Genomic DNA, 20,393 nt, shown 5'->3' on the forward strand with positions numbered 1-20,393 from the left:
TTGGAATTCCCCGGTATTTGTAATTAAGAAACCAGGGAAAGACAAATGGAGATTGTTACATGATCTCCGGGAAATAAACAAAATTATAGCAGACATGAGATCACTTCAACCAGAGATGCCGTCTCCAATGATGCTCCCTCAAAATTGGAAATTGGCAGTTTTAGATATTAAGGACTGTTTCTTTCAAATCCCTTTACACCCAGCAGATGCTCCACGGTTTACCTTCTCTGTTCCTACCATCAACAGAGAAGCCCCAATGAAGCGCTACCACTGGAAAGTGCTCCCTCAAGGGATGAAGTGTAGTCCTTTCATATGCCAGTGGTATGTGGCCTCATTGCTGTCCCCAGTGCATGCTCAGAGAAAGGAAGCTATCATCCTACATTATGTAGATGACTTGCTTGTGTGTGCCCCCGATGACTCTATACTCCAACACACGCTTGACCTAGTGGTTAAGGTTTTAACCTCTGCTGGATTTCAATTGCAGGAGGATAAAGTCCAAAGGATGCCACCTTGGAAGTACCTGGGCCTGGAAATCACTGCAAGGACCATTGTTCCTCAGAAATTGGACATTAATTGTAACCCAAAAACCTTAGCAGATCTCCATTCCTTGTGTGGGTCTTTAAATTGGGTTAGGCCCTGGCTAGGCCTCACAAATGAGGACCTAGAGCCCCTTTTCAATTTATTGAAGGGGGAGAGAGAGCTGATTTCTCCCAGGGAACTGACCCCAGAGGCAAAAGCTGCAATCGAAAAGGTACAGAAAGCTCTGGCAGAGAGGCAGGCTCATCGCTACAAGCCTGAACTGCCTTTCAAATTCATAATTCTGGGAAAACTACCACACTTACACGGTTTGATATTCCAGTGGATCGAGGGGCAGAGAGATTCGCTCTTAATCATAGAGTGGGTCTTCCTCTCCCACCAAAGATCCAAAACCATCACTAAGCCACAAGAACTCATAGCTCAGCTGATTCGTAAGGCAAGGATGAGACTGTATGAGCTGGCAGGTTGTGACTTCACATGTATTCACCTTCCAGTCAAACTCTCCGAGGAGGGAAGGAACTCTCCTGAGAAGCTGACAAAGGAGATGTTCGAGCACTTGCTCCAGAGCAATGCCAGTCTCCAGTTGTCTCTGGACAGCTACAGTGGACAAATATCAGTCCATGCCCCGTCTCACAAGCTGTTCAATGAAGAATTCCACCTCATTCCTCGTGAGAAGAGGAGTCGGAGACCACTCAAAGCTCTCACAGTGTTCACAGACGCTTCTGGGGCTTCCCACAAGTCGGTGATGACTTGGAGAAATCCTCAGACTCAGCATTGGGAAGCTGATGTTGAGTTTGTGGAGGGTTCGCCTCAGGTAGCTGAACTGGCTGCAGTGGTGAGAGCTTTTGAGAAGTTCTCAGAGCCAATCAACTTGGTAACAGACTCAGCTTATGTAGCGGGAGTAGTGTCCAGGGCGGAGCAGGCAGTGCTCAAAGAGGTTGACAATGAGCAGCTTTTCAGGTTGCTGTCAAAACTAATCTATCTGATTTCTCATAGAGAACATCCGTTCTATGTGATGCATGTGAGGTCACACACCGATTTGCCAGGTGAGATCGCAGAAGGGAATCGTCAGGCAGACTCCCTTGCCACCCCAGCAGAAAAAGCACGCCTCCCAGACATCTTCCAACAGGCAAAGCTGAGCCACCAGCAATACCATCAGAATGTGCCAGGTCTGATCCGTCAGTTCAAGCTAACACGGAGTCAGGCTCGAGCCATTGTGGCCACCTGTCCCAGCTGCCAGCTCCAGGCCATGCCATCGCTAGGTGCAGGGGTTAACCCCCAAGGCCTTGGCAGCTGTGAGGTGTGGCAGACAGACATCACACACATTCCCAGTTTTGGTCGCCTCAAATATGTTCATGTAAGCATTGACACATATTCAGGTGCGGTTTATGCCTCTGCCCATGCAGGAGAAAGAGCTGTGCATGCCAAACAACACCTAGTGCAAGCTTTTTCAGTATTGGGGATCCCTAAGGAAATCAAAACAGATAATGGCCCAGCGTATGTGTCCAAGGAGTTCCTGGAATTTGTCCAGCAGTGGGGAGTGGAACATAAGACAGGCATCCCCCACTCCCCCACAGGCCAAGCTATGATTGAGCGTGCACATCAGACGCTCAAGCATGTTCTGGCTAGACAGAGCAATTCAACTGTGTAGATGTCTCCACAGCAGAAGCTGTGTAAAGCCCTGTTCACTATCAATTTCTTGAACTGTTCATTTGAAAACATGAATCCTCCTGTGGTTCGTCATTTTAACAGTAGCAAACAGTTCAAACTGTCTGAGCATCCACCAGTTTTGATTAGGGATCCAGAAACCTGAGAAACCAAAGGTCCCTATGAGCTTGTTACCTGGGGACATGGTTATGCGTGCGTATCCACTCCCTCAAGCCCTCAGTGAATTCCCCAGAAATGGGTGAAGCCTTTTGTCCCCAAACAGCCAGCTCCAGCTGAAGAGGAAGAGAAGCAAGTCGCAGTTGCTTCGAAAAGAAGACGCCGCCGGAGAGGAGAGAAAATCAACACAGAAGACAACCTTCCGGCAGACTCAGAGACTTTTAACATGTTTTAAAATATTTGTTTTCCTTTTAACAACCTAATACCTTTCTCTCTTCTTTTAAACAAAAAAAGGGTGAGATGTTGTAACCCAATACCCTACTGTTTTGGGGATGGTATGTCCCTTTAGCCCTGTGACCCCTGCAGGACCGGTGGACTGGCCCCTGCGGTGGGATTGGCCAGAGGCCAAGGCTGACCCCTCCCCTTTCCTGACCCAGAGTAAAACCCTGAGCCCACGTGTGGCTCGCTCTCTTTATCTCCATCTCTCGCTCTGACCACATGGAAGCCTAAGAATAAAGCAGAATACCAACCCTGGGAGAAAGAACTTCTAATATCTTCTGTTCTACATGAAACAGCATCCCAGGCCAGCTCTGCAAGGTATATGGGGGGCGAGGCCCTAGGGTGCAGTTTCAGCCACTGTCTCCCTTTCTGGCAGAATTTCACTAGTCCTAGACCAACATTTAAGACAAATACTATAAGAACAAAGCAGAAGAAACAATAACATTTTTAGAGTTCGTAAACACTTTGGGAAAGTTGCCATTTTTCAGTGAAGCTTTTTCATTTAAAGTACTCCTGGCCCTCTCTCTTGGTGACAAAAGACGTATCATAAGTTGTGACGTAAATTATAAGTGGAATGTAAGAACGAGATGCAAGTCTGTGGTATAGTTATAATTTTTAAGTGGCCGTCTGTGCCTGCACATAAAACCAGTTAATTATCTCACTGATGTCACAATCACTTTAAACACTGGACAAACTTAAAACAGGATGGTGGACTGAACTTCAGCCACTGTCTTCACTAAGGAAGTGAGTAGCAGGAGCCCTCAGTTATTACAGGTAGTAATAAAATATCGCCTTGGCAGCTCATGTCTGTGTGTCAGTCAGTTTCTCTCCATTGTATTGACTCATATACCAGCTGAAGAAACTTCCATCCCAGAGGGCGTTCCTACTCCAGAGCTAACCAATCTGTACATTGGGAAGATTCTTGTAAACATTCAATAGGAACTTCTAAACATGCAGGAATCATCATGCAGAATAGGCTTTTGGACATAGCTAAGATCATTGGGAGCTGGTGGCAGATAGTTGAAAATAATTAACAACAATGGAAACAGTTTGTGTTGAAATGAATGTCCAGGACTTCGGACCAGCTGGATGTAGGAATTCAGCAGAAGAATATTTTGAACAGTCTTGTCCAATGCTGCTGGAGATACCATTGAAAGAAATACTCTCATCGTCACCCAGATAGTGGCTGACCATCCTAATCAAGAGATTTTATTTCTCATGGAGGCATTATCCTTTGCAAAGGTCCAAACATATTAGGACTTTTTTTTTTAACCACTTTCTCTCCATTTGTACACCACCTAAACAAAGTCACATTGATGTGCATGTCTTCAATATGCTTCATCTACAGATGCATCAATCTGTATTCAGTCATGTAGACATTTATATTTTACTTGCTTGATAGTGTTTGTTTTACAGAAGTCCATACAAAAGCTGAGGTGAAGCACAACAATCTCTCTCAGCCAGCCTTGCTGTGAAATCAAAAGCAGAGGCACAGAAGAGCTTGTGATTGACTTTCATTTTCTCTGTTTTAAAATATATTTTCATTCTTTAGTCACTGATGACTTTTTCAGATTTCACCTTTTTAGATGACATTAACAAGCCTCCAGATTTGCAAAAGAAAGACTAGTATAGTGGATTACTACTATTACTACTGTAACCTGGGACTGAAGTGTTTAAGTGGACAGCTCGTAGTTGGTTAAAACTAGATGAGAAGATGGCCTTTTTGAAACACCAGAAAAAAAATTGCAGCTTTATTTTTATAAATTTATTTTGGTTAATTTTATGTTAAACTGAATTATCTAATTTAATATTAATCTGTTGTATTCTGAATTAACCAGTTTTCTTAGTAATTTGGTTCATGAGCAACATTTTAATGAGTTTTAACAGAAGTTTCATTACATCCATAATCACTTCAAAGTGCAGACTCAATGAAAATATTGCAAAGCATAAGTGACCATATGCAAGATCTACCGTGAATAAGAACCTCTAATCCATGCAATATTGATCCAAATAATTTTTCCGTGTTCAGTATTATCTGTTGGGTTTTTTTCTGATTTTTATCTAATTGGGACTCATTAACAAATCTTTGCCTGGGGACTGTATTTACTAGTCAGGACGGTGTATTTTATAGAATCATATGAAACATGTCAATGTTTTCCTATGAGGGAAATGTACATCGTTAATACAACAGGCATCCACAGGATATTATTCACAGAAGATGTACAAATTAAACTCCACAAATGTTAAATAATTAACAAGGGAAAAAATAGCCTTGTTTATTTTTTTTTCTCGGTCTTCTATCACATGCTGATAAGAGACAGGCAATGAATTCAATGAATAAAAGACACATTTAGAAAATGTCTTGGCACCCACCCTCTTGTGATTATGACTGGGAGAAATCAATGTGGTGTTATACAAAAGGACAATTAGATAAGGGACAAGTAACTATTTTTTCTATAACTACAGAAAATGAGGTTATATTTGAAGTAATTAGAACTTCTGAAAATACTTGCAACCTTCTGCTTTCTGATACACAGAACACCAGCTCCCTGAAATATAATACTGCTTTCCCAGTCTCTTGGAGGAAAATCACACAAAATAACTTTCATTTCATGCATGTCAGAAATAAAAACGTGTCAGTCATGCTGGCTAAATGGTCATTTCCTCAACCCTTTTGCATGGCAGTGCTTCTTTGATTGTGGCTCTAACTGCTGCAAAAGGCGAACTCTTGAACCCTCACTTTTTCATGGAAATAGGCAAGAAATAGTCTATGTCACCCTCTCCCCTGGTCTGGCCAATATGGATGGCTGTATGGAAGGGAGGATTGCAGTTCCACACAATAATTCTTCTCCAGTTTCTAACAACCAGAATGCTGATGTCAAGATGATCTGTACCTTTAGGTTGCAGTATCATTTGATGTTACCCCTGAGATAAAGCCACATCTTTTTTCTAGACTCAAGGCATAAGATAGTCCTTCCTAAATATTTGTGATTTAGGAGTTTTAAAGTGCACTTTGCAAAGTGAAGCTTCAGAACCAGTATCAGCACAGCCATACCACTGGGATGCTAAGTCTTGGGTATTAAATATGACGCTAACACCACATATGTGTTTGTATTGGCATATACACACCAAACAAGGCTGTTCCTTGTCTGTTCCTTAGAGATACCTCTTAATATTTGCATGGCTTTGGGCTACTCCCTGCACCTTGCTAAAGCTATCCATTCATAGTTCAGAGCTTTGGGCTTCAATTTGTTGTCTAGATATATGCTTAATCTACACTATATAAGAATTTAATATAAAATACTTCTAGGGAAATAGGCATTAGTATTATGCCACCAATGCTGTATTTCCTTTGAATTCCAACTACCTGAAAAAAAAACTTCAAAGCAATTACTATGTGCATTCACTAATATATGCAGAAACACAATGTTATGTATAAATATAATATGATAGAATATATAGGCAGTATACAGACATACATTTTTTTCCTAGAATTTCATTGCATTTGTATGATGTACTTAAGGAAGTTTTACTAAAGAAAGTCACAAAGAATGTTCAGTCACTCTAGAAATTTACTGGTTTTAAATATATGACACTTTATATCATTTTAGGTGGGGCTTCCTAGTATCCCATACATATACATTTACTGACTTATTTATTTAAAACAGAAAAAGAAGTTTACTGAAAACATGCAGATACATAAATAGCAATTTGCATTACAGCCTGCACAAGGAAGTGGGTGCAGAGAGTTTCCCACAGATCAAATCATTGTAGGCCAGGAGAAGTTTCAGCTGTGCATGTGGAGATTTTCTGCATCCTCATCTGTTTGATCCATTCTCTATTCTCTCATAAGACTGAAATTATGGACACAGCCATGTTTGTTTTCCATCTACAGCCCCTGGGTATGATTTCATATGCGGTGTTCTTCATCTCACAGGCTGGCTGCTCAGATTGTTCTCTGATGACAGGATTAAGACCCAGCAGAATTTTTCAGTGAGTAAGCAATTTCTATAAAAGAATTGGCTTTTGGCTTTCAAAATAAATTATGGTTGTATGTTAGAAAAATAGAAATACAGTTAGCTCCTATCTGGCCTGCCTATATGTTAACCTGGTCTCTCTGGGTATTTGTCCTGGATTAATTTGCACTATGTGTGCCAAATGCCAAGACAGATATCGCAGGTGAGAGATACATTATGTCTAGGAAGAGGCAGGAAATCTGATAATGATAGAGAAGGAAATACTTATAAGGGTGAAAAGGTGCATCTAAAAGTTATAAAATGCTAATATGGGAGTTTGACCTTCCGACTTAGAAACCTAATATTTTTTCTCAAAATCAGTGATGAAAAAATCCTAAGAGATCTACCTTATTCTATAAATTAATATAGAAAAAAGTATTTTATATTTTCTATTTATATGTATAGGGGTATTTTACATTGTTAAACTGTTTAGGGCAGGGACCCTTTTAGTCATAAGGCCTGCTTCATAGACTAGCCTCATCCACAGCTCATGACATTTGGCCTGGATCTCGTCTGAGCTCTATTTGTGTAATTGTAAAATCTGTTTGAAATAATCTGAGAGTTGCTCTAGAGCCCATATGGCTGAGATTTCTGTAATATGCATCTGTAGCCACACATTATATGTTCTGAGGAGGTTAAATTAGATGACCAAAGATAATTCCAATCTGAATAGTCATAGGATCTCATGATGCTCTGAGGTATCCAGAATGACCTTGGGATGTTTGAAAGCACAAAGGAGGAATTTAGAAGATGAATGGAAACAAATTTAGATAAGACAGGGGTTTTTGTGTTTGGTTGGTTGGTTGGGTTTTTTTCCCAGCTTACTTTTCAGTATGGTTACTGGTGCATCTATCTTGGCACTGTTTTGGAGTGGCTGGTAGGTATTTCTGCACTAAAGAGCACCAATAATTTGTACTAGGGCTAATTAGTCTGAGCTACCATTTTTACTCTTTACTTAGCACAGGACATTCATGCATGGGAACTACTTTCTTATTTAAATTAAAATTTAAAAAAAAAGAAAAGAAGGACCATCAGTATAAATAATACCCTTCTTGGTGAAATGTATACTTTACAACATCAAAAGAGGCAAGATAATCCAATGGCTCTTTCTGGACTGTAATAATATGAAAATATTATTGGAAAATTTAATACATAGAATGTGCAAAGTTGCTAAAATAATTTTAATGTATTACTTTGTTCTCATGACACTGAATACACTTCCAGGTCTTTGATGACCACAGATTTTAGGTACTTCAAAGAAAAACAGCTTATTGTTGTCATCTTTTTCATCCTGTCTTATTTTCATTTATTCTTTCTTAAGTTTTTGTTTTGATTTTGGTTTTTTTTTGTTCAAATTAATGTATTCTTTCTACTGGCATTTGTCAAAAGATGGCACCTCTGTGTAAAAGGAAGATGAGGTACAAGAGAAGATGCTGTTGAAAAATCAACCACAAGCAATACAGAAGACAGATATGTTCTACAGATATTTTTGCTTATTATCTGCAACAAAATCAGAAAGGAGGGTTATCTATCTAAAGGATAAAAAGGAAAGTTTCTCAGTTTTGAGAACAGAGCATGAAGATTTTTAATACAGTTGACTGACTTAGAAGGAAGAGTCCCAAGAGAACTAGTTAAAGGAGATTTCTGAAACTAAGTTCTTATTTTGAAATGGTGTACTGGTAATAGTGAATTGGCCAACCAGTAAACTGAAAATACTGAAAAAAGAATAATCAGTATAATTACTTTGTCTGAAGAGACATAAATAATGGAAGCATAAATGTACTTAGTTTGTATAAAGACAGTTAATAAAGTCGTGCTTAATTCATGATTTCACCAGTAAAGAGCTAAAGATTTAAAGAAATCCTAACTCTTGTGATCATTATGAAAAGCGTCTTTCATGAAGGAGGGGTTTTGTTGCAACAATCTGTTAGATAGCTGGAAGTTATTTTGATACTCTTTACTTCAGTGTTTATGACGCTTTTAATTAATATCACATGATATCTATATTAAAAAAAAAAAACATAAAAAGAACCCAAACTCTAGTATGTTTTAGGAAATTATCACAAAAGAGGTCATATTATGTATTCAAACTGTATTAATTCTCACTTCCACTTGTTAAGTGTAACTTTGATAGAATGGATCTTCTGAAAGGTGTACCACAACACCTTTAAAAGATCTTATAAATAGCTGGGATTTAATCCAACCATATGGAACATTTTGTGTCAACAGTCCATTAACATAATACCTTTACTGATGACATATGCAGGGGTTTTAAATGTCTGTAAAACAATTGGAAGAAGTGCAGATGACTGTTCCAGAGTTAACTATACATTCCAGGATCAGAAATACTAGTTTAATTTACATAAAGGAATAGGAACTAGGGAAAAAAAATGTTGTGGAGTTAGAGAATAAATGTATTCATGGAGGTTTTATCTAAAATATGCAGTGTACAATGGTAGGATGTTAAAGTTTAAAAACTTCAGTTTCGCAATTTAGCGCTATTTATTACCAACGTGCAAAAATATTTACACTAATTTCACGATTATAAGCCGCATTATTTTTGAATAAAATTTTGATCTGAACCCAAAGTGCGGCTTATAATCAGATGTGGCTTATATATGGACAAAGAACAAAAAGTTGGTGTTTTAGTTTGGAGGACAGGTGTCTGCTGAGAAAGGCAGAAGCTTCTCTTTGAAATGGAGAACGTAAACCCCCTCCCTCCAAATTATAATTTTGAAATCAAGGGGCTTTCAGGCAAAAATATGGGAATTAGGAATAAGTTCTTTTCTAGGGAAATTAAAATAGAAATACAGTACTACAAAGAAACAAACTCCAAACCCTGGCAAAGTCAGAGCACAACCTGACACCCCGTCAGGCAGGGTGTTGGTAGCAGTCCCATTAAATGGTGGTTGCATCCTCTTGTAGTGACAGATGTGATTCAGTTGGAGCAGTGCTCCTGTAGAAGGTGCAGTTTCCCTCCGGAGATCCAGTGATGATGTGGAGAAATCCGGTTTTCCTCTGGAGTCCAGTGGAGAAAGGGGCTACCTTAGTGTTCCAAAACCTCTGTTTTTATCTTGGTAAGAAATGTTGGGCTCTTCCCCCTGGCTGGAGCAACTTCCAATGGGATGCAGTAATTTTATCAGTCCCACAGTGGGACTCAATGGCCATTAGCAGAAAATGACTCGCTGGTGGAAGGATGGGTTGTGAAAAGATAAAGAACAATGCCCTGTCTGGTTTCAATGGATGGCCCATTAGCAGAATATCTCCCACTGAGATAAGGATCACTGCTCCCACCCTCAACAGATGGTGATAGAATAGATACCTTTTATCACACTCTGTATTGTAAGGGCTTATATATGGACAAAGAATGAAAACTTACTGACACCCCGAAGTACGTCTTATAATCAGGTGCGGCTTATAATCGTGAAATTACTGTACTAGGGGTAGATACTGATCTTATTTAAAATCAACAACCTTATATTGAAAGAATCTTTCTTTGGTGACACATGTCGTAACTTGGCTTATTCATGGCAGTTCTTTCAAAAATCTGTGAAATTCTATATGGGTTAGTAAAGGTTGTAACTACCCATTCTCACTTCTCACACAGCCTTTATGAAAACACAAATGATCTTTAAAGTGTCAGCTTCCAGCGATGTAAACAAAGATCAGACTCTACCAGATCACGTTGCAGTTGGTTAGATTTCCTAGAACCACAGAATAGTTGAAAGGGATCTGAAAAATCATCTAGTTCCAGACCCCAAAATATTTATTGTACACTTTTAAGACTTTGTGTAAACAGAGGTTGAGAGAAATAGAAGCATCCAGTATTGGTTGTTGAGGATGGAATGGAATTGGGGTTTGCTTATTTCTGTTTATTTTAACAGAAACAAAACAAATGAAACAAAAACCCAAACAGTGACTTCTTTCACTGATGAGTACATTTTGTGCAAATACTTTTCATCAGAATAAGAGTCTCGTCTGGGATCAGGAAGCGTCTTCATCCTGAACAAAATGTCCAAAATCCTAAAGATTTTTGTTACAGGGAACTTTTCTTGCAAGGAACTTTTTATGTCTTTGACATTATGAATTCCTCAACCATCAGGGAAATTTCATAGCTGGAACTGATGGAAACACACCGAAGCAAGCCTCCTGCTTCTAGAGCCAGAAATCATAAAATATCTTTCATAAACTCATCAGGCTTTATCTGCAAGGGTGTTGTGTCTTGTGATACTTTTAGTGCCACCAGATTTTTTTTTTTCTGACAAAACCATAGTTTGAATAACAGACAATTCAGAAGTCATTTAACCCAAATCCTGGTCAAGGTCAATGAGATCAGGTTGTTTAGATCTCTGTCTAGTCAGGCTTTGAATATCTTAAGGATTAAGATTCCACTGGCTTTCACAAACACTGTTCAAATGTTTGCACATTGTAAAAAGGGAAAAAAAAATCTTTAAATGGCTTGATACATCTTTCTTGAATACATATCAATGGAATTGTACTCCCTTATTGAGATGAAAATTTCTTGGATTCATGCACAATAATTCTTGTGAAATCTGTGTTAAGTGTTACTTGTATGTCTTAAGATGTTTGACTTTTTTGCATGTTGATCACTTTGAAAATTAATAGTCTTTCATTGATAAGCTCCTGTGACCAAGGCCTTTCTTTTCCAGCTTTTTCTAACTAATGTATTCCTAGATGACAGTAGACAGGTTTGAAACTAGGCTTCCAAGTTTATTTTATTATTTTATATTATCCCCTTTCACTTTATGAATTTCATCCTGTTCCTATTACCTCTGGTCTCAAGGTCATTTAGTTCCTTCACCATGATGAAGTAATACTCTTCTGTCCTCCAAATGATGCTTCCCAATTTTACTTCTATGCCAAGATCATAAATAAAACTATTAAACGTGACTGTTTCCAAAATTGATTTTTGAGGAATTTCAGTAGTATCCTCCTTCCAAGCTAATCTTTCCCTTTCAGTTGAGCTTGCTATCCACTCCCCAGTTTTATAGTTTCTCCACTGAGCAATATCACCTTGATCTTAAATAAGAGTTAAATCTGTTTCCAAGCCAAATTATTTTCTGTATTTAGCAGTACATTTCTTCTGCCTATTAATTAATTTTCAGCAAAAGCCATCTAGTGTGATTTCTAACCTGATAAAATCTACCTCTTCAAATTGCTCAAATTGCATCACCTGTTTTTTTTCTATGCAAAGTCAGCCACTTCTCCTTCAAAATTATTAAATTGGTAGCTCATTATATTATGGAAAATCTAAAATTAAAGAAAAAACTCAATACTTTGAGACCTTCATGGTGAAGAGTTCTTGAATGGAATAGAAGCATCAAATGTTGGGACTCAATATGTAAACATTCAATACATTAGAAGCAGAAACTATTGGTTTAGGTTTCCAGTCTGCACCTTGTGAAAGTGTGAAAGAAAAGTAAAGAAAGAATTTGGAAATATTCTAAAGATGCAGTTAAGGCTTCTTATGCAAAACCACATAGAAGAAGGCTTTTAGTGACTTCTATAAACTTCATTTGTAAATTAGCAGGAACTGACACCTGAGTGCATTTAAGAAAACAAACAAACAAACAAACAACCCAAAGAAACAAAAAGAAATCACCACAAAACTAAAAGAAAACTTCAAGGGCAGACTGGGTTTCTTTCTCAAATATTTTGTTTTGTCTTAGCATTAACTGCTTCCTAATCATTCTGTATTCCAGATTCAGAGCATATCCACACTTCTTCCACAGCTCAACAAAATAAACCTGCCAAAGTACAGCCACAAAATATTTGAACAAAGAAAAAATACCTTCCTTTGGCACTTTGTCTGCTTCAGAAAATAGATTAATGTCAGTTGAAGAGAATCAATGTTAGACGAGTGAGCAAAGGACTGAATTTCTCTTACACTTTTCTGACCATTCCTTTGTAGGGTTGACATGTTAACATTTTGTCCCAGTTTATTGTACATACTGTTATCATTCCCTGCTGTATCTTCAAGATCAAGAGGTACAAATATAAAAGGAAACTAAGCACTTCTTGCCACATCTATGCCTTTGTTTTTTGTTCAAGCACAGCAAAGAGAGTGAGAAACAGAAAATAAACTATCTAATTATTCTTCCTTTTATTCTGATTCCAAAATTCCTGTGATCACATTGTAATGCTATTTGAAAAAAATCTTTGGTATGGGAATTAAGTATGCTTAAATTTAAACTGATTTCCAGTGACGCCAGCAGAGTTATTTAGCATACTTTGGACTAAGTGAGTGTGTGTTTGTCTGTGAGATCTATACAGGAAGGAGTCAAGATGTCTTTGGTGTGGAATTCCTGTTCACTAAATTGCCCATTAAATCAACATCACTGCTCATGCTGGTTTTGCACCAAATGACCTACATGCATAGTCAGTGCAAATTTAGTTACAAATCACATGTTTTCTTCCAAAATACTCCAAGTTGTGATTAAGATTGTGCTGTTTTGCTATGTCACTAGTCACAATCTGAGTCTATTTCTGGTTAGTTAACTCATACAAATAATTAAACTACATAAACTCCACAGTAGGGAGAAGCTGCCATGCATACATACAGCACATATACAGCCTGGCATTCAACACTATGAAAGTACAAGTGTCAATCCCACTAAATTGTAAATCTGATCTACATCCCAAGAACTACTAAATACTGACCTACTCACACACTCAAGTAGATATGTGCAGATTACTCCTGAGAGGCTATGAATACAGAATTGGAATTTGCTGTGTGAACATATAAATACTATACTCTCTTTCTCGAGCATTCTGCTATTAAACTCTCACTCCCAGAATAGTCCTGGAATGGGAACTGAGATTGCCTTTTGAATTTGAAGAACACTGTCTTCCCATGTGATCTCTAAAACACACCCTCATCTCCATCACCTATTTGTCTTTTAGCCTTTTTTTTTTTTTTTTACCAAAGTGAAGGCAGGAGCTGCTTCCCACACCCCTTTCTTCTAAGTGCTGTGTTTCGCTTCACTTCTCACCAAAGGAAAACAAGAGAGGGAGACAATTTCAAGGAGATAATGCATTTGACCTCTCTGTTAATATTCAAAATGCTGGCCAGGAAGGTTAGGAGCAAACATCAGCTTTCTTTCACACCTCTTAGCTCATTCCACAAATTAATAACATCATACTGGGAGCAGCTCAGACACTGCGTAATGAATGTTAGCCATAGTTACTGCTGGCTGCTTCCAAGGATGCATTTATTTTTCTCATTATCTTACACACAATCTTCCAGCTATTGTCTGCTACCCCTGCTCACTCAGGAAACCTCAGAAAGTGCTAAAGATGTCAAGAAGCAATAAGCCTCATTTATTTTTATGGCCTTCATCAGCACTTTCTTTTTTTGCTTAAAGGCCTATAATGGAATCCACTGATTAGAATCAGCACCATATCAGAATATAGATATGATAGTGCTTTACTGAAGGTGAATGGGCTACTGAAGGACACTTTCTCCATTTGATACTTTAAGAGGATACTGAAGCCAAACAAATTTAATTGTGTTGGTACATTCCTTCTCTTCTTTCTCCTTCTTGCTACATTCCCAGGCATTTGGAAACTGATTAACTAAAATGTTAAGGAAGATGATCATAAAAAGTCCTACTAATTACAAGGGAATTAGTCAACTGAAACACTACCAGAAGGGGAGCAGTTGGGTTTGATAGCTGTTAATAAAATGGTACAAGAGAACAGAGAAACTTCTGTGTTAAACACCATACTTTCAATAGAACTAAATTAAGAAGCAAATAATTTACTTCTGTTGGGATTTTTTTAGGTTTTTTTTCACTTTAAATGCATCCACATAATAGTTACAGGCCAATATATGATAAATAGGCCTTCTGTTCTTGTAGAGATCAGATCTGAAAAATGTTCTGTTTTCAAACCTTAGGTAAATAAGGCCCATATAAGAATTTCTAAAATTAGTTTCTCATGTGCACATCTATTTCCCATAGACTGCAAGCAAAGGTTTGTAGACTTCTAGCCCAGTTCTAGTCAACAGTTTCAGTTTATTGCAAACTTAGCAGTAGCTTTTCCACTAGAATAAATAGCACAAGAAAAAGGACAGAAGTAAGGCTGCATAGAAAAAGGATGTGGGGAATGCTTACAGTTCAACCAATAAATTATTGGACTATTACATCTTTATGTAATTTAAAATAGTTTATTTATATCTATAAAGAAAATTCATCCAAAGTCTTCCTCAGTGTCAGGTGGCAATATCCTCATAAGCTGTTTGTTAGGAACAGACAGTGTACTTTTTATATATGTCTTTTATTCTGCTTTAACTTTCTTTTGACCTCCAGGTCACGTTGTTTCCAAGCTGTTCTGAGTATTTGAAAATCCGGTCCCGACAGATTTACTGGTGGCATGGGAAAGTTACTGCTTTTCACTATCATCTTACTTTTTAATAAGTAAGGCTCAGACTAGTACAGGGACTAATATTTTAAGAATAAGGTTTTTCTTGTTCAAAGAAAAAAGGCACTCTGGATATGAAAAATTGAAAAATCTCCCATGTTAGGACTGTCCATGGTAGGAGTGCAGAAAAACTACTCTTGGTTACTGAAACTAAAAATCCAGTGGGCTATTCAAGTATGCTACTTGCCTCTCATATATGCCACCCTGTATAGTGCATTTTCTGTGTCATGAAGGGTTGTTTTGTTTGGGTGATCAGGGCAAGAGGAAAAATTGCTGCAGAAGAGTAATGGAACAGCAATCTTATGTGACATGGATAGATTTACCATACTTTCACAGAGATTGCTTCGCATTAAAACCAAGATACAGAAATTAATCAGAAATCACATTCAGAAAAGAGAAAACTCACACACATCTTCAATCCATCATGCTCCGAAAGACGGAAGAGAAATATATTACAGTAATTTTATGACCATAAGGTGCACCAGACTATAAGGCGCGCCCCCCGGGAGTCGGCAAATTTTGCAACTTTGTAGATCATATAACGCACACCGGACTATAAAGCGCACTATTTTTTTGCAGCAAGGAACCTCGTGGTGTGCAACAAAGTAACGAATTAGTAACAGAATTGCACCATTGTGGGTTTACTGGCATGTGTTCAATTTGCAAATATTTTTCAAAGATTGACGTAGCCTTTAAATGCAGTCCCAGGTGCCCTCCCCGTGTCGTGAGCCTCGGCACTCCCACCTGCCTGCGGCACCGGCTGGCAAGGCGGGGCTCGTGGTGGCCGCGACTCACGGCTTCTGTGGCCGCCCGCTCCCGCCTTCCCCGCGCGGCTCGCGCTGGGCCAGTGGCGGCGTTTCCCTCTCTCCCCGTGCGGCGGTCGGGGCCGGCACCACTCCGCTCTCTCCCTGCACGACTCGTCAGTGGCCAGCGCTGCCTCCTTCTCTCCCCGCACCATGTCCGGGGCTGGTGCCGCCTCCTTCTCTCCCCACACCATGTCTGGGACTGGCGCCCCCTGCCTCTTTCCCCGCATGGCGGCCGGGGCCGGCGCTAGCTTCCTCCCTCCCCATGCGGCTCCTGCCGGCCGTGGCCGCCCACTCCCGCCCTCACCTTGTAACTTGGTGTTCCCGCAGCACCACCCCCCCATTGTGGCTCACACTTCCGTGGTGGCAAATGTCGCAACTTTGTACATCATATAAGGTGCACCGGACTATAAGACAGACTTCCGGGTTCGGGGGAAAATTTTAGTCAAAAGAGTGCACCTTATAGTTGTGAAATTACTGTACTGTGTTTAGATCATCTAGTGTAAGTTTTTATTCAAACAGAACTAATCACCTATGAAAAGAGAGAAAAAAGTTGATTCTTGATGCCCAGTACTCTTCTTAAAAAACAGAGGATTATAACCAGGATTCAGCTCTAAACTGGAACAAGCTTTCATAATTTATTTGTATGCATTATGGGTAACCAGTAACAGGAAATCATTTCTCCAAAAATGATTCTTCTTCTTTTCTGTGACAGCTTTCACAAAAGGATATGGAATATTTAAAACCTCCTAATAGAAGGGGTCAAGCATAAAAATTGTCCTGGCCCCAAGGTAGTGACCGATAAAGAGGTCTGCCCACATCCTTGGCAGACCAGATAGGAGACTCTAAACATCATGTTTGCACAACTCAGCTCTCAGATGCATGTGAAGAAATGCAAACCTTCATACACATACACACAGATAGTAGTACAGATAATTATGAAGAAATAAAGTCCATTATTATAGTAAGTTGCATATTCAGAGATTATTATCTATGATGAAATGGAGTTCTTTAGCATGTCCCCTAAAGTCTCCTACCTTGGCACTTACCAAGTATTGCTTCTAGAAATCAAATCTATTTCCTTCCTGCAGAGAGAGGTACCACTTAGGCCTTGAGTCTCTTGAACTCTTGCCTTCATCTGACTGTTTCTTTTGGCCTTTGATTCTAAGTTTCGGTATGATTTATACTTCAATTGGTGCTCTCAAGCATGATATTTTTGAAGATCATCAATTCATAGAATCATAGACTGGTTGGGATTGGAAGAGACATTAAAGATTATCTAGTTCCAACCTCCCTGCCATGAGAGGGACACCTTCCACTAGACCAGGTTGCACAAAGCCCCGTGCAACCTGACCTTGGACCCTGCCAGGGATGTAGCAGCCACAGCTTCTCTGGGCAACCTGTGCCAGTGCCTCACCACCCTCAGTGTAAAGAATTTCTTTCTAATATCCAGTCTAAACCTACTCTCTTTCAGTTTAAAACCCTTGCCACTTGTCGTATAACTACACGCTCCTCCTAAAAGTCCCTCTCCAGCTCTCTTGTAGCCCCTTTAGGTACTAGAAGGTGCTCTGAGGTCTTTCTAGAGCTTTCTCTTGTCCATGCCAAACAACCTCAGTTCTCTCAGTCTGTCCTGATAGGAAGAGTTTTTCCAGCCCTCTGAACATCTCCTCTGTATCCTCATTTCAGCAGGTCTATGTGATGACACAGCTGATGTTTTTATCTGAAGAACAATGATTGCCCCTTCTCTTCCCAACCTCACAGCAGTTTGGAATTTGCAGATCATGTTCTTTGAGGTTCATTGCACATTTGACCAGCGAAGCAGCTCTTGAGTGCAGCCCCAAAGCACTCCTTGGAGACAGACACCACACAGTACTGCAGGGAACTCAACCTCATCATGCGCACAAAGTGCATTTTGGGGAATTTTAAGGGAGGAAACTTCTCTTTTAATCCCCCTATTTACATACATATTTTTACTAGAAGTGTGGTGCCATTGTAATCCATCTGTGTTCGCAGCGAAACGAATGCCGACTGTGAGTGCTAAAGCTGCTCACCTTTTCTGAATGAGCTACATTAGTTAGGAGTATTAAGATGCTGTAAACATCCTATATGGATGAATCACCTAAGAAACATTAGAAACCAAAATTCCAGTATGAAATAATATTGTAATAGGAAAAATCAAGCATAGTAGCATTATGCAGTGCAATAGCGCTAAACAGGAAATTCTCTGAGCACTTTTGATTAGTAATTTTCTCATTATTGGCAAGTATGTTATTCATATTTTTCACAAAGTTTACAGCGTTTTGGCTTTAAGCTTTTACTATTCAGGGATAAAAAGATCACTAAAATCTTACTACCCTTATCTAGTGAATGCTTTGCTAGACAGACATAAACAGAGATGGAAATTGAGTTTTTCTGTTATATTTAAGTTGATAATAAGTTTTAAAAATTGGATATTTTAAAATATAAATGTAAGTGAAATAAAACTGATTGAACAGTACATTCCAAGTTCCTTATTAAATGCAAGCAGGAGATTTTCAGTCCCTGTGGTGCCACAATCTTGAAGGGAAATTAATAAATAAAGGTGTGAGATTTGAGAGCAGTAATTTTTAAAAACTGTACAAAGGACCCAGATTGCATGTAAATCACTTGAAAACACAGAGAACTACAACTTATGCCAGCCATCTCTTTCGTATTCAGAATCATTAATCTCTTGGACATGACAAATCTTTTTAGCAGAAGGGAATAAATTCAAGATAATAAGTTTTAAAGTAATGAATAACTCCTGCCTATGAAGTGTTTTAATGACTCTCCTGTCAGAATTCAGACTTTATTATTAACTCTACAGAATGACACCAGCCTGAAGAGATACAGTTACAAATCAATTTCACTGCTTTTTCATAACGAGTCACTAATTGACCTCAATTTCTGATGGAGTCACATATTTCCTCCCATACTTTATTTTAATGGTGTGTATATCAAGGATTTAGCGACTGGTCATAAAGAAATTTATTTTAACTCTGTGTTGCCTTGCACAGCCTCTTAACGACAGAAATAGAAATCATTCTGTAAGTATAAATTTTAATGGTTGGGATGTATTTTTAAAAGCCCTTTATAGTTAAGATGATCATAATTTTGTTAAAGTATGTTAGTGATTTATCAACTTTCAATAAGAAATAATTATAGTGAAAAAATTCAGATTCTCCACATAACACATAATGATTGCAGACTATAAAATACTTTACTTACTATGTAGCCTTAAAATGAAATTATATCAAAAATAACAAAAAGCTTTGGTAAAACCATGCTTACTACACTCTGTGCAATTATAGACAACAGGTATTTGGAAAATGAATAGCAAAAATATATTTTTAAATTCCACTGCATCAGATCTTTTCTGATTTCTATCTACAGTTTTCCACATACCCTTGGGTTTTTGAACTACCATAAAGAAGAAATATTTGCCTTGTTCTAAACCAGATAAAATCTCATGCAAATCCAGTTATTTTAAATAAGATTATTGTACCAGTCACACTTGAGTTTGTAAAGTAAAAGAGCCAATATTTGAAAGACATATATACCTTCAGGCTTCCTCTGGGAATGCGTATTTACAGTAATTTCACGAATACAAGCCGCACCATTTTCACCAAAATTTTGGTGGAAACGCAGAAGTGTGGCTAGTACTCCGGGGCGGCTAATATATTAATAATATTCTAAAAGCTACCAACACAGAAGTGAGAACCCGCGGTAGCCCCAAGCCAAGCTGGAGCCCGGCCAACCCCGGTAGAGGTGGGAAAGCCTGGCAGAGGCAGGGCCAGCAGTGCGGGGGGCGGACGGCAGAACCCAGGCCAGCAGCGTGGGGAAGCCTGGCAGTGCCGGGAAGCCCAGCAGAACCGGGGCTAACAGTGCAGGGGAGCCCGGCAGAACCGGGGCTAGCAGCGCAGGGGAGCCCAGCAGAAGTGGGGCCAGCAGCGTGGGGGAGCCCGGCAGCGTGGGGGCCGGCAGTGCCGGCCAGGGCGAGCAAACGCAGCAGCAGCGGTGCAGGTGGTGGTGGGAGCGAGCGAGCCTGGCGGTGGCAGCACCTGCCTGCCGGCCCCGAGCGGCCCCGCCAAGCCGTAGCGCCGAGCTGGGCCACCCAGCCCCGTCAGCAACCATGAGTGGGCCGAGCCTGCCTTGCCCCGCCCTGAGCCAGTAAACCCTGCTATGCTGCGATCCTGTTACTAATCGGCAAATTTGTGAAAGTTGCACACGGATCCTCGCTACGAATGAAAGTGCAGCTAATAATCCGTTGCGGCTTATGTATGGACAAGGACCTAAACATTGCTGACACCCCGGATATGCGGCTTATAATCTGTGCAGCTTGTATTCGTGAAATTACTGTACTTTAGATCTCATTCTGGGTATGGTTTAAAAAAGAGAAAGGGAGAATGAAAGAAGCAGAGATGAGTAAGATGACTGCAGGTTCATTTGCTTGTCTGGCCAAGCTTTGCAACTG

This window comes from Catharus ustulatus, chromosome 2 (assembly GCF_009819885.2).
Source record: "Catharus ustulatus isolate bCatUst1 chromosome 2, bCatUst1.pri.v2, whole genome shotgun sequence".
Classification (NCBI taxonomy): domain Eukaryota; kingdom Metazoa; phylum Chordata; class Aves; order Passeriformes; family Turdidae; genus Catharus; species Catharus ustulatus.